The 13149-nt window shown below is 41.4% G+C and overlaps 1 protein-coding gene across 8 annotated transcripts in view; it reads right to left on the reverse strand.

Annotated features, from left to right (window-relative positions):
• The window catches only part of LOC130355796 (merlin-like), an 87016-nt gene that overhangs the window by 59042 nt on the left and 14825 nt on the right, over positions 1-13149 (reverse strand). For 4 of the 8 annotated variants that reach the window (XM_056556484.1, XM_056556478.1, XM_056556485.1 and 1 more), the window contains one exon: positions 8772-9022. The gene's annotated coding sequence lies outside the window, so the exon portion shown is untranslated. Of the gene's footprint in view, positions 1-8771; positions 9201-10820; positions 10868-11898; positions 11940-13149 lie in introns of those variants that run through there. The other 4 variants (XM_056556481.1, XM_056556482.1, XM_056556483.1 and 1 more) reach the window with 3 other exon arrangements.

Genomic DNA, 13149 nt, shown 5'->3' on the forward strand with positions numbered 1-13149 from the left:
TGCAGCCCCCTTGTCCCATTGTTTTCAATGGAATTTGATGCACCGTTCACATGGCAGAATTTTAGCCCGTCCGTCCGGAAATGCATTGTCATGTACGTGGATGGTGCAGCTCCAAGCCAGCATGTTCTGCCGGTGTCCACTGTTTGCGGAATGTGCGCAGGAGATTTTCCAGGTGGACAGTCTGCAAAAATTGCGCCATGTGAATATGATTTTACGCTAAGGGCTCTGAATTTCTAATGAGATTTGTTTTCAATGGGATTCTGCTGCTCGCTGCACACATCATGAGTTCCATAGGGAAACATCTGACGCGGTTCTGGATTCTGCCAAAAGAATTAAAGGGTACCTCTTATCAAAAAAACTTTTGATATATTATAGATTAATGTATGAAGAATAACTTTACAATTGCATGTTATTAAAAAATATGCTTCTTTCTATTTAATTTTCCACTTTGAAGAAATGACCACTAGGGGTCTCCCTACCAGTCCTGGCAGCAAGCATTTCAGACTCATGCTGGAGTCCTAAACACCACGAGCTGCCAGTCTGCTTTGTTCACAAAGGAGAACACTCAAAGCTGCCAGCCTGCTTTGTTCACAGCCTGTTTGACTGTGAACAAAGCAGGCTGGCAGCTCTGAGTGTTTAGGACTCCAGCATGAGTCAGAAATGCTTGCTGACAGGACTCATCGGGAAAAATACAATAGAAAGAAGCATATTTTCATTAACATGTTATTGGAAAGTTATTCAACATTCATTAATCTAAAATATATCAAAAGTTTATTTGATGAGAGGTACCCTTTCATTTCGGTGCTTATTCCCACTGCCAATTGTGCACTTTTTTAGAATGGCGCAGATTCGATAAGGAATTCTGCAAGGAATTTGCTCAGTGTGTAAGGGCCCTAAGTGTTCATGTTGTTTATTCCAATAGTTCTTTTTTGTTTCCAGTTATTCATATTATATATTATACTCCAATGATCTTCATAGCACCATGAAAGTTAAAGGATTTTTTTCTTTCATTTTTTTTTTCTTTTAATCATGCCAGAAGTCTGTGCATGATTGGGAAGAAAACTTGTAATACCCCTTTAATCTTAACAATACACATATCAAATATGTCTGAAGGCTCTGTTTTACTCTTCAGTAGAGTTAAAGGGGTTTTCAGAAATAGAAAAACAGAGCTAATTTCTTCCAAAAACAGCACCACACCTGTCCTCAGGTTATGTGTGGTATGATAACTTAGCTCCATTTACTTCAATAAGTTTTACTGCAATACCACACATAGTCTGTCCTGTTTTTTGAAGAAATTAATTCTATTTTTCCAATCCTGAATAACCTCCTAAAGGGGTACTCCAGTGGGGGAAAAAAATTCAAATCAACTGGTGCCAGAAAGTTCAACACATTTGTAAATTACTTCTTTTTAAAAATCGAATTCCTTCCGGTACTTATCAGCTGCTGTAAACTACAGAGGAAGTTGTATAGTTCTTTTCTGTCTGTCCACAGTGCTCTCTGCTGACAAATCCCCATAGCAAACCTCTCCTGCTCTGGACAGTTCCTGACATGGACAGAGGTGTCAGTAGAGAGCACTGTGGTCAGACAGAAAAGAACTATACAACTTCCTCTGTAGTATACAGCAGTTGATAAGTACTGGAAGATTAAGGTTTTTTAATAGAAGTAATTTACAAATCTGTTTAACTTTCTGGTACCAGTCGATTGTAAAAAAAAATGTTTTCCACTGAAGTACCCCTTTAAATAAGGTTGCAAACACAGTATCTTACAGTATGATGTCCTAATGCCATAACTGTAAGAACTTAAAGGGGTACTCCGGTGGCCAGTGTGTTTTTTTCAGTTTCTACTTACCCTTGCAGGCGAGTTTTCTTGTTATCTCCAGTCTCGTGCTTGCTCTATGTTTGTCTTTCTTTTCCTTTCTTTGCACAAGTGTGTCCATGTAGTGTAGCATCTATTTCCGTTTTGCCTTTGTTTTAGAAACTACAGCTCCCAGAATGCCTTGTAGCCTGTCTCCTCTTTCAGTGCCCTGCCCAACTTGTTTTGCATTGCCGCCCAGCCCTGTTTGTGGCCGGCTTTTTTTTCTCTCCCTTCAGCACGCTCTTTCCCCGCCCTGCATATCAGTATACTCATCCCACCCTCACTGTCAGCTTCTCACCCCACAGTCCCCACATCAGGGAATGAATAAATTGTCAGCGGGGGGAACTGACTATATGTGACCCGTGGGTGCTGCTCTGCTTCCTGCCCTACTTATCAGCTGCTGTATACTACAGAGGCAGTTCTTTTCTTTTTTAATTTATTTTCTGTCTGACCACAGTGCTATCTGCTGACACCTCTGTCCATGTCAGGAACTGTCCAGAGAAGGAGAAAATCACCATAGCAAACCTCTCCTGCTGCGGACAGTTCCTGACATGGACAGAGGTGGTAGCAGAGAGCACTGTGGTGAGACTGGAAAGAACTACACAACTTCCTCTGGAGCATACAGCAGCTGATAAGTGCTGGAAGGATTAAGATTTTTTTTCTAGAAGTAATTTACAAATCTGTTTAACTTACTGGCACCAATTGATTTGGGGAAAAAAATAGTTTTTCATCGGAGTACCCCTTTAACCCCTTAAGGGCCAAGGCCGTACAGGTACGCCTTGACATCCTGGTACTTAAGGACGCCCGTGGGAATTCCGGTCCCTGTTGGTCACCAGGAGGGGACCGGACCTGAATGCCTGCTGAAATCATTCAGCAATTTGCGTCGATTCTGGGTCAATCGGGTCCCCGTTGACCTGGATAAAAAAGGGTGATAGGTGCCGTCCGAGACGTCACCTATCACCCTTTAGCAGCAGGAGTGAGGTGGCACTGATGCCACCTCAAGATCGTCCCGATTCGTCGGCCAGTAACGGACTCCTGCTGTGGGGATATCCCAAATTTTTCATTTTCACAAGGGGTAACAGGAAAAAGCACCCCAAAATTTGTAACACCATTGTAACACCATTTCTATATAAATATCCCATGTGTGGAGGTAAAGTGCTCAGCTGGCGCACTACAGGGCTCAGAAAAGGAGCGCCATTGGGCTTTTGGAGAGAGAATTTGGCTGGAATTGAAGGCCATGTGCGTTTACAAAGCCCCCATGGTGCCAGAACAGTGGACTCCCCACATGTGACCCAATATTGGAAACTACACCCCTCAAGGAATGTAACAAGGGGTGCAGTGAAACCCCACAGGTGTCTGACAGATTTTTTGAACAGTGGCCCATGAAAATGCTAAATTTTATTTTTCATTTGCACAGCCCACTGATCCAAAGGTCTGTCAAATGCCAGTGGGGTGTAAATGCTAACTGCACCCCTTATTACATTCTGTGAGGCGTGTAGTTTACGAAATAGGGTAACATGTGGGGGGAGGTAGCATGGGGGCTTTGTAAATGCACATGGCCGCCGACTTCCATTCCAAACAAATTCTCTCTCCAAAAGCCCAATGGCGCTTCCTCTCTTCTGAGCATTATAGTTCGCCCACAAAGCACTATACATCCACATATGGGTTAAAATTTGGGGGGGGGCTTTTTCTCCTATTACCCTTTGTGAAAATGAAACATTTGGGTTAACACTAGCCTTTTTGTGAAAAAAATCTAATTTTTCATTTTCACGTCCAACTTTAGCAGAAATTTGTCAAACACCTGTGGGGTGTAAAGACTCACTGTACTCCTTGTTCCATGAGGGGTGGTGTTTCCGAAATAGTATGCCATGTGTGTTTTTTTTTGCTGTTCTGGCACCATAGGGGCTTCCTAAATGGGACATGTCCTCCAAAAACAATTTCAGCAAAATCTGCTTTCAAAAAGCCAACAAATGTGGCTCCTTCTCTTCTGAGCATTGTAGTGCACCCGCAGAGCACTTTATGTCCACATATGGGGTATTTCCATACTCAGAAGAAATGGGGTTACAAGTTTTTGGGGGCATTTTCTCCTATTACCTTTGGTAAATTTGGGGGGAAAAAATGCATTTTAGTGAAAAAAAATTTCATTTACACATCCGACTTTAATGAAAAGTCGTCAAACACCTGTGGGATGTTAAGGCTCACTGGACCCCTTGTTACATGCCTTGAGTGGTGTAGTTTCCAAAATAGTATATGCCATGTGTTTTTTTTTTCTTTTTGCTGTTATGGCACTATAGGTGCTTCCTAAATGCGACATGCCCCCTAAAAAATGTGACTCCTTCTCTTCTGAGCATTGTAGTGCGCATGCAGAGCACTTTACGTCCACACATGGGGACACATGGGGTGCGCATGCAGAGCACTTTACGTCCACACATTCCATACTCAGAAGAAATGAGGCTACAACTTTTGGGGGGCATTTTCTCTTGTAAATTTGAGGGGGAAACTGCAGTTTAGTAAAATTAATTTACATATCCGACTTTACTGAAAAGTCGTCAAACAGATGTGGTGTGTTAAGGCTCACTGTACCCATGAGGGGTGTAGTTTCCAAAATAGTATGCCATGTGTTTTATTTATTTATTTTTTATTTATTTTTTTTGCTGTTCTGGCACCATAGGGGCTTCCTAATTGTGACATGGCCCCCAAAAAACATTTCAGCAAAACTCAGCAAAACTTCAGCAAAAATCCCATTGTCGCTCGTTTGCTTCTGAGCCCTCTAGTGCACCCAGAGAGCACTTTACATCCACATATGAGGTATTTCCTTACTCGATAGAAATTGGGTTACACATTTTGGGGGGCTTTGTCTCCTTTTATCTCTTGTAAAATTTTAAAAAATGGGTTTACAAGAACATGTTAGTGTAAAAAATGGAGATTATGAATTTTCTCCTTCACTTTGCTGCTATTACTGAATGCCATTTTGAATACTTTGAGTGGTGTTTTAATAATGGGGTAATTTATGGGGTATTTCTAATATGAAGGCCCTTCAAATTCACTTCAAGTCTAACTGGTCCCTGAAAAATTCTGATTTTGAAAATGTTGTGAAAAATTGGAAAATTTCTGCTTAACTTTGAAGCCCTCCAATGTCTTCCAAAAGTAAAAAAAAAACTTACCACTATGTTAAAGTAGAATATGTAACGAAAAAACTTTCTCGGAATAAAATTCATAAGTAAAAGCATCCCAGAGTTATTAATGCTTAAAGTGACAGTGGTCAGATGTGCAAAAAATGCTCTGGTCCTTAAAAGGGTAATCTGGTGGAAAACATTTTTTTAAATCAACTGGTGCCAGAAAGTTAAACAGATTTTTATATGACTTCTATTAAAAAATCTTTACCCTTCCAGTAATTTTTAGTAGCTGTATGCTACAGAGGAAATTCCTTTCTTTTTGAATTTCTTTTTTGTGTTGTCCACAGTGCTCTCTGCCGACACCTGATGCCCGTATCAGGAGAAAATCCCCATTGCAACCTATGCTACTCTGGACAGTTCCTGACATGGACAGAGGTGTTAGCACAGAGCACTGTGGACAAGGCAAAAAAGAAATTCAAAAATAAATTAATTTCCTCTGTAGCATACAGCTTCTAAAAAGTACTGGAAGGGTAAAAAAAATTTTCTATAGAAGTAATTTACAAATCTGTTTAAGGGTGGGTTCACACTACGTTTTCTCCCATACGGGAGCGCATACGGCAGGGGGGAGCTAAAACCTCGCGCTCCCGTATGCCTTCGTATGCGCTCCCGTATGTCATTCATTTCAATGAGCCGGCCGGAGTGAAAAGTTTTAGGTCCGGTTGTAAAAGCGAATACGGCGCAAAAATGAGCCGACCGGACCGAACGTTTCACTCTGGCCGGCTCATTGAAATGAATGACATACGGGAGCGCATACGAAGGCATACGAGAGCGCGAGGTTTTAGCTCTTTTGTTTTTTAAATCAACTGGTGCCAGAAAGTTAGGCTGGGTTCACACTACGTTTTCTCCCATACGGGAGCGCATACGGCAGGTATGCGCTCCCGTATGGGAGAAAACGTAGTGTGAACCCAGCCTAACTTTCTGGCACCAGTTGATTTAAAAAACAAGGGGTTACGAATCAATCTGACTGGTTGCTATGGGCAAATGCTCCACTTTTCCTCTCCACAAGTTTTGATAAATCCTCCCACTAGTGCTTTACAAGACATTGTAAAAATGCTTTTTTCCCATAGTACACATTGGCCCAGATTTATCAAACTTTGTGAGAGAAAAAGTGGAGTGATTTCCCACAGCAACCAATCACAGCTCAGCTTTCACTTTACCAGAGCTTGTTAGCTGATCTGTGATTGGTTGCTGTGGGAAAATCTCTTCACTTTCTCTTTCACACAATTTGATAAATCTGAGCCATTGTGACCCAATATTGCTCAAAAGGTAGAGATTCACTTAAAGGGGTACTCCGCTGGAAAACAATTTTTTTAATGAACCGGAGCCAGAAAGTGAAACAGATTTGTAAATTACTTCTATTTAAAAATCTTTAAATTCTTTTCTCTTTTCATTTCTTTTTTGTATTGTCCACATTGCTCTCTGCTGACACCTCTGTGTTTCAGGAACTGTCCAGAGCAGTATAGGTTTGCTATTGGGATTTTCTCCTGCTCTGGACAGTTCCTGATACGGGCATCAGGTGTCAGCAGAGAGCACTGTGGACAAGACAAAAAAGAAATTCAAAATGAAAAGAATGTCCTCTGTATCATACAGCTGCTAAGAAGTACTGGAAGGACAAATATTTTTTAATAGAAGTAATTTACAAATCTCTTTACATTTCTGGCACCAGTTGATTTAAAAAAAATGTTTTCCACCTGAGTACCCCTTTAAACGTTTGAAAGCTTTCATGTAAAGCAAAGACATACAATGCAATGTCTCTGGCCAAGCCTATAAACCAGATAATAATAAATTACTAAACAACCAGTACAAAGTATGTCAGTAATTTAATATAACATTCCTATAATGTTCTTAGACTGAATCATAATATAAAATGGGTTCATTGAAATGTCACTCGCGGTGCAGTATCACTAGTGACAAAGAAGACTACTTTAAGAATGTGCAGTTTTTGGGGTGGACTAAACAGCGTATTGAAAAAGAAAGAGTGGGGTCATTGTATCTTACCTAGACACGTAAATGCTATGGGAGGGGGTTGTGGGTATATTGTTACTGTTTTTATATTTTGTCATAAAAATTGTTTTTAATAGGTTTAAATGATAATTGTTCAACCTTTTATGTTCTATATCATTGCAGAATCCCATTCACTGTAAAGTCTGGAGTGTCTGACGGGGTAAATCAAACACTTCTCAGCATTAGTGTCAGCATAACTGAGAGGAGATTTCTATGGGAATTATGTGAGAGTCTCACTGAGAGATCCCAACTAGAGATGAGAAAACTTACACTAAATTCGATTCGTCACGAACTTCTCGGCTCGGCAGCTGATGACTTTTCCTGCATAAATGAGTTCAGCTTTCAGGTGCTCCGGTGGGCTGGAAAAGGTGGATACATTCCTAGGAAAGAGTCTCCAGCCCACCGGAGCACCTGAAAGCTGAACTAATTTATGCAGGAAAAGTCATCAACTGCCGAGCCGAGAAGTTCGTGACAAATCGAATTTACTGTAAGTTCTCTCATCTCTAATAACAACATACCCATAGCATGCTGTGTTGAAAAAAAAAAAAAAAAAGACAATGGCTCAAAAAAGACATACAAACTCCAAGAACAGTTTTATATATTACTTTTTAAATTTCACTATAAATGCTAAAGCAGTGTTCCCCCAACCCCTGGCAAAACTATAACCCCCATAATGCATCATGGGGGAACACTGCTCTAAAGTAACCTCCGACTGCAAAATACAAAACACTAAATATATTGTGTGTGAAACCAGCCCAATATCATTTCCAAGATCCTTGATTGTTAGGAAGTTGTTACAATGATATGTCATATAAATATATTCATGTAACCAGTCAGAGGCCAAAGTACAAATGTATTACTCCTAAAGATGATTCACTGGATATGATCATGTCCAACTTCCCAGGGTCATAGATAGTAGGGGCAGTTGTTGGTATATTTAGATTAGATTAAGTTAGGGCAGACCGGTGTTGGGCGCGAATATTCGCATTTCGAATTTTTATCTCAAATATCGCAAATTTGTGAATATTGCGAATATATTTGCTATATATTCGAAATTGCGAATATTAGTTTTTCCGCATATTCGCATATGTGAATATTCGCATATGCGCATATTTGCATATTCGCATAGGTGAATATTCGCATATTCCTTCCTTTCACTTGTGGGCCAATTAGAATGATGCAAATACACTTGTCAGAGGCTATCAACAACATCCCTAGCAACCAATAGTAAAGTTGCCCACCCCCTCACTGTTTTCTTCCTCGAATACGCAAATATGCAAATATTCACATATGCGAATATAACGAATACGCGAATATAACAAATACGTGAAATTCGCGAATATAGGACGAATATTTGTCTATATATTCGTGAAAAATAGCGAATTCGAATATGGCCAATGCCGCTCAACAGGTTTTCTTGTCACTAGTGCTGACAGCCATATAAACAATAAATAGGGGGCATATGTGTAAAGTATCAGTAGTACATAAGCAGTGCACACAATGGCTGAGATACTGATCCATCCTTGTTTGTGGGAGTTCACTAACAGTGATAGCTTTCTAAGAGGGGTGTTGTATCTTCATTCTATATTAAAGAAATATAAGAATTCTCATGCATAACATTATTCATACAGTGTGAGATATTTGATCAGGCTACAGAATATAATGGTTACTCTACAAAACAAATGAACAGTCATAGTAAATATGTTCCATGTAATCTGAATATGTGTTTTACTTTACCAGGATTCAAAAGTGGAAGAACTTAGTTGTACAGCGCCACATATTCAGTAGGGATAGTGCTCTCCTCATCACTTCCTGCTCCCAATATATAAACACAGGTAATCCAGGTTCCAGTATCACAGTATCCTATCTATTCGGGTGACTTTAGAAAGTATCCTTGATGCCAAAGAGCCATTTCTCCCACAGTTGCTGCATATTATCCAGATAAATCCATTGTAGCAAAAAACGGACAATTCCAATGAAAAAAGAGGCTGTAAAACATTAAAATGTTATAATTGCAGAAAGCTGCGTCTTCTTCTGTTGATACGAGACTCCACACTGCTTCCTACATGTACATGGGAGTTAAGGAGGAAGATACGAAAGCTCTAATCCATGACACATATGTTAAGCCAATAATGGCAGGAGCGTCAGCCAATGAAGAAACAGGAAGGAATGTGTATAACCTGAAAGGAATGATAGGTGAGTCAAGCTGCACTGCAGGGAATGCTCCTATTGTAAGCGTGTGAATAACTCCAGCAAGCAGGGGGAGAGCAGTCACTGGCAAACACATCCGATAGCTTGTACATTAGAGAAATGCACAGTTATCACCAAGGTTCCCAAGAATATGAGCTTTTTAGATTGCTTCTAACTCCAGCATCTGTGATTATATGTATTATATGGTTACTAATAAAGCTCTATTACACTATCATACTATTTGGGTGTGCACTGTTAGGTTGGCGTTCCTGTTTGTCGTGTTGTTTGCACAAGAATATATGTGCATATCTATATATTGAAGATGCAAAAACTGCATGCTCGGCACAACACCATAACTTTTTATCTAGCCAGTAGTAATAGCCACGGTATTCCCACAGCACTCTCCTTCCAAGCACAAAACAATGGTAGACACAATGGGGGACATGTATCAAAGATTTTACCCCTGTTTTGTGTGTATTTTTTTGTGCAAAATTTTGCGCAAGACCTTTTTTTTGCGCATTTTTTTGCGCACGTTTTGGTAGAGCATGTCTTCCAGATGTGGCTGAATCAGGGTACCTTGGAGTGACATCTATAGTACACATGGATTTATTAACTGCGTACTTTTCCTTTACACCAAAAATTTTGGCGCAAGAGCTCTTTTTTTTGCGCAAATATAAGCCATCTTGGACTTAACGTAGCAAGATGCACTAAATCATCGATTCTATTTTCCAAAGAGTGGATTGAGGAGATGACTACATTTACTCGCAATTTATGAAGCTCATTGCGCTTGATTGATAAATTTAGCGCTTCTGCACATAATTTAGAATTCGGGAAAAGGGGTAAATTGCTTCTACCATACACAAATAATGATACATGTCCCCCAATGCCTGTAAACCACAGCTAGTTACAGTACCTCATAATAATGCCATCTGCAGTAGCTAGATAACAGGGCAAATGTAAAAGTCATAACTAAAGTAACAGCATAACATACTTTACAGTATCTCAGAAGGCAAAAATTATACATTAAAAGGGTATTCGGGCCATAGACATTTGCGTGACGTCACGTCTCCAGTCCCAGAAACAGAGTTGTTTTCGAGATTGGAGCATCCGCCCGGCATAGAATGCGGGTGCTGCACGGAGATCGCGGGGATCCCAGCAATGGGCCCCCAGCGATCAGTCATCTTTTCCCCTATCCTTTGAATAGGGGATAAAATGTCTATGGCCGGAATTCCCCTTGAATTAAGCCTTGCCCCGAGACAACCCAGGAATGCCCCAAAAATACCCAGGGTCTTCAACCCTTTTTTAACCCAATTCATAGGATTGTCCAAGTATGACATAATAGTGTCAGCTACTATTCCCTAATACTAGCGTCAACTACTGCACCCCATAACAAGGCTTCCAAAACAGTGCCATTCAGTGTTACTATATATTATTGACAGCCCCAGTGCCTCAAAAAAGTGCAGCCACATTAACCTCATAGCAGTGCCAGCCACAGTACATTCAGAACAAAAAACTCCTCCTGTCCTTTAGTTGTAGAAAGATACATATTAAGAGACAGAGACAAGAATATGTTAACGCAAAATGACATATATTTACCTCATGAAGCGTTGCCAGTGAGCTCACTTCACAGGTGGTAAGTAATGGTTGCTATCGACAACCAGAATTCACTGCTAATGTCAGGCATTGGGGATCATGCCGATGTCCAGAATTAACCCTTTAGATCCCACGATCATAACTTGCGGGATCTAAAAGCATCATAAAACTGGTGCCGGTCCTTCAGGCGCTCTGAGTATACAGACAGCCTTGGCTATGGCATAACATTAAAGGGGTACTCTGGTGGAAAACATTATTATTATTATTATGTTTTTAAATTAACTGGTGCCAGGAACTGTCCAGAGCAGTAACAAATCCCCATAGCAAACCTATCCTGCTTAGGATAGTTCCTGACATGGACAGAGGTGTCAGCAGAGAGCTCTGTGGTCAGACAGAAAAGAAATTTAAAAAGAAAAGAAGTTCCTCTGTAGTATACAGCAGCTGAAAAATAAGGATTAAGATTTGTAAATAGAAGTAATTTACAAATCTGTCCAACTTTCTGGTACCAGTTGATTTAAAAAAAAATAATTTCCACCAGAGTACACCTTTAAACAGTGTTTTCAATCGAAAGATTGCATGTATTTGTCCCCTATGGAGAGTAAAATATAGTGAAAAAAAAAAAAAAGGTTGGAATAAATGTGAATGAGCATCTCCCCTAAAAAAGATTGTAACAAACCTATTTCAAATTAAATAATGAGCAAAAAAAAAAAGGAACATTGGCCAAATCAAAGGAGTAGTTCAGTAAAATACAACTTAGCCCATATCCTTGTTCAGGAGATCGCAGGGGGTCCAAGCAGTCTGACCCACTGCGATTAGAAACATATCCCCTATCCTGTGGATAGGGGGTAAGTTGTATTTCACTTGGGCCATCTCTTTCAGGCTAAAACAATGTTACTGATGACACAAAGCTGCAGTAACATAAAGGAAAACGGTCACCAGTTTCCCCAGACCAGGGGTCTGCAACCTTTAAGACAAAAAGAGCCACTTGGACCCGTTTCCCAAAAAAAAACAAAAAAAATGGGAGCCGCAAAACCATTGCGACATTTAAAACAAATATAGCACTGCATATATTGTTTCTTACCTGAATGCTATATATACAGGATCGTGCAGTCAGCTGTCAATCTGAAGAAAAAAAGGACTTTCACTTAACAATGTAAAATATATTTTTGCTGGGGTGGGCTTTTTTTGGGCCCAGGCCTGGGGTGGGCTTTTTTTGGGCCCAGGCCTGGGGTGGGCTTTTTTTGGGCCCAGGCCTGGGGTGGGCTTTTTTTGGGCCCAGGCCTGGGGTGGGCTTTTTTTGGGCCCAGGCCTGGGGTGGGCTTTTTTTGGGGCCCAGGCCTGGGGTGGGCTTTTTTTGGGGCCCAGGCCTGGGGTGGGCTTTTTTGGGGCCCAGGCCTCGGGTGGGCTTTTTTGGGGCCCAGGCCTCGGGTGGGCTGGGGAGAGGGGGGTTAATGCACTGGGGAGAGGGGTTAACGCTACCGCTGCCATGGGGTGAGGGGTAACTTAACCCCGCACCCCATGGCAGCGGCATGTTCCTCTCCCGGCAGCGCTCCTCGACTGAGGCACAGGCCGGCGACGTCACTGTCATGTGACGTTACATTGTCACATGACAGTGAGGCTCCGCGCGGCCCCGGAAGAAGAGACTCCGCTCTGATGGCACCAGGGCAGGTAAGTAAACCGACGACGCCATGACGGCAGCTCACGGGCTCAGATCATTCCGGGTCACTGCATTGTCCCGGAATGAGGGTGACCGACCCCTGCCCCAGACTATAACTCAATACACTGGGTTATAGTGTGGGTGAACAGGAGACCGATGCGGGGTCTCGCACTGCTATACCTCCCTGCAGTCTGGAGCCCCACTCCTCCAAAGGTCCCCCTCTTCTAGTGTTGACTTGCACTTTGAGGCCGGCCGCCGGCTAGATTTAAATATTCATAAGCCTAGTGCCTACTGAGCGCTCACGTGACGTGGGGCTCCAGACTGCAGGTAGGTATAGCAGTCCAAGACCCCGCATCGGTCTTGTGTTCACCCACACTATAACTCGGTGTATCAGGTTATAGTGCAGGGGAACTGGTGACCGTTTTCCTGTAAGTTACTGCAGCTTTGTGCATCGGTGCATCTGCATTTCATATTAACTGCATTTCATATTAGAACTGCATTTCATATTAAACATAGAAATACTCTGCAGCAATGCTGAATATGTTTTATAATACAATGTTAGATACCTATCAAAGAGTTCTGACCCTACTGCTTTGAGAATACAAACCTTGTTTCAATTTCTATTTTTACATTATTTGTAGTCTATGTTGTGAGCAGTATCAGCTTATAGTAAAG

The sequence above is a fragment of the Hyla sarda genome, chromosome 2 (assembly GCF_029499605.1).
Source record: "Hyla sarda isolate aHylSar1 chromosome 2, aHylSar1.hap1, whole genome shotgun sequence".
NCBI lineage: Eukaryota > Metazoa > Chordata > Amphibia > Anura > Hylidae > Hyla > Hyla sarda.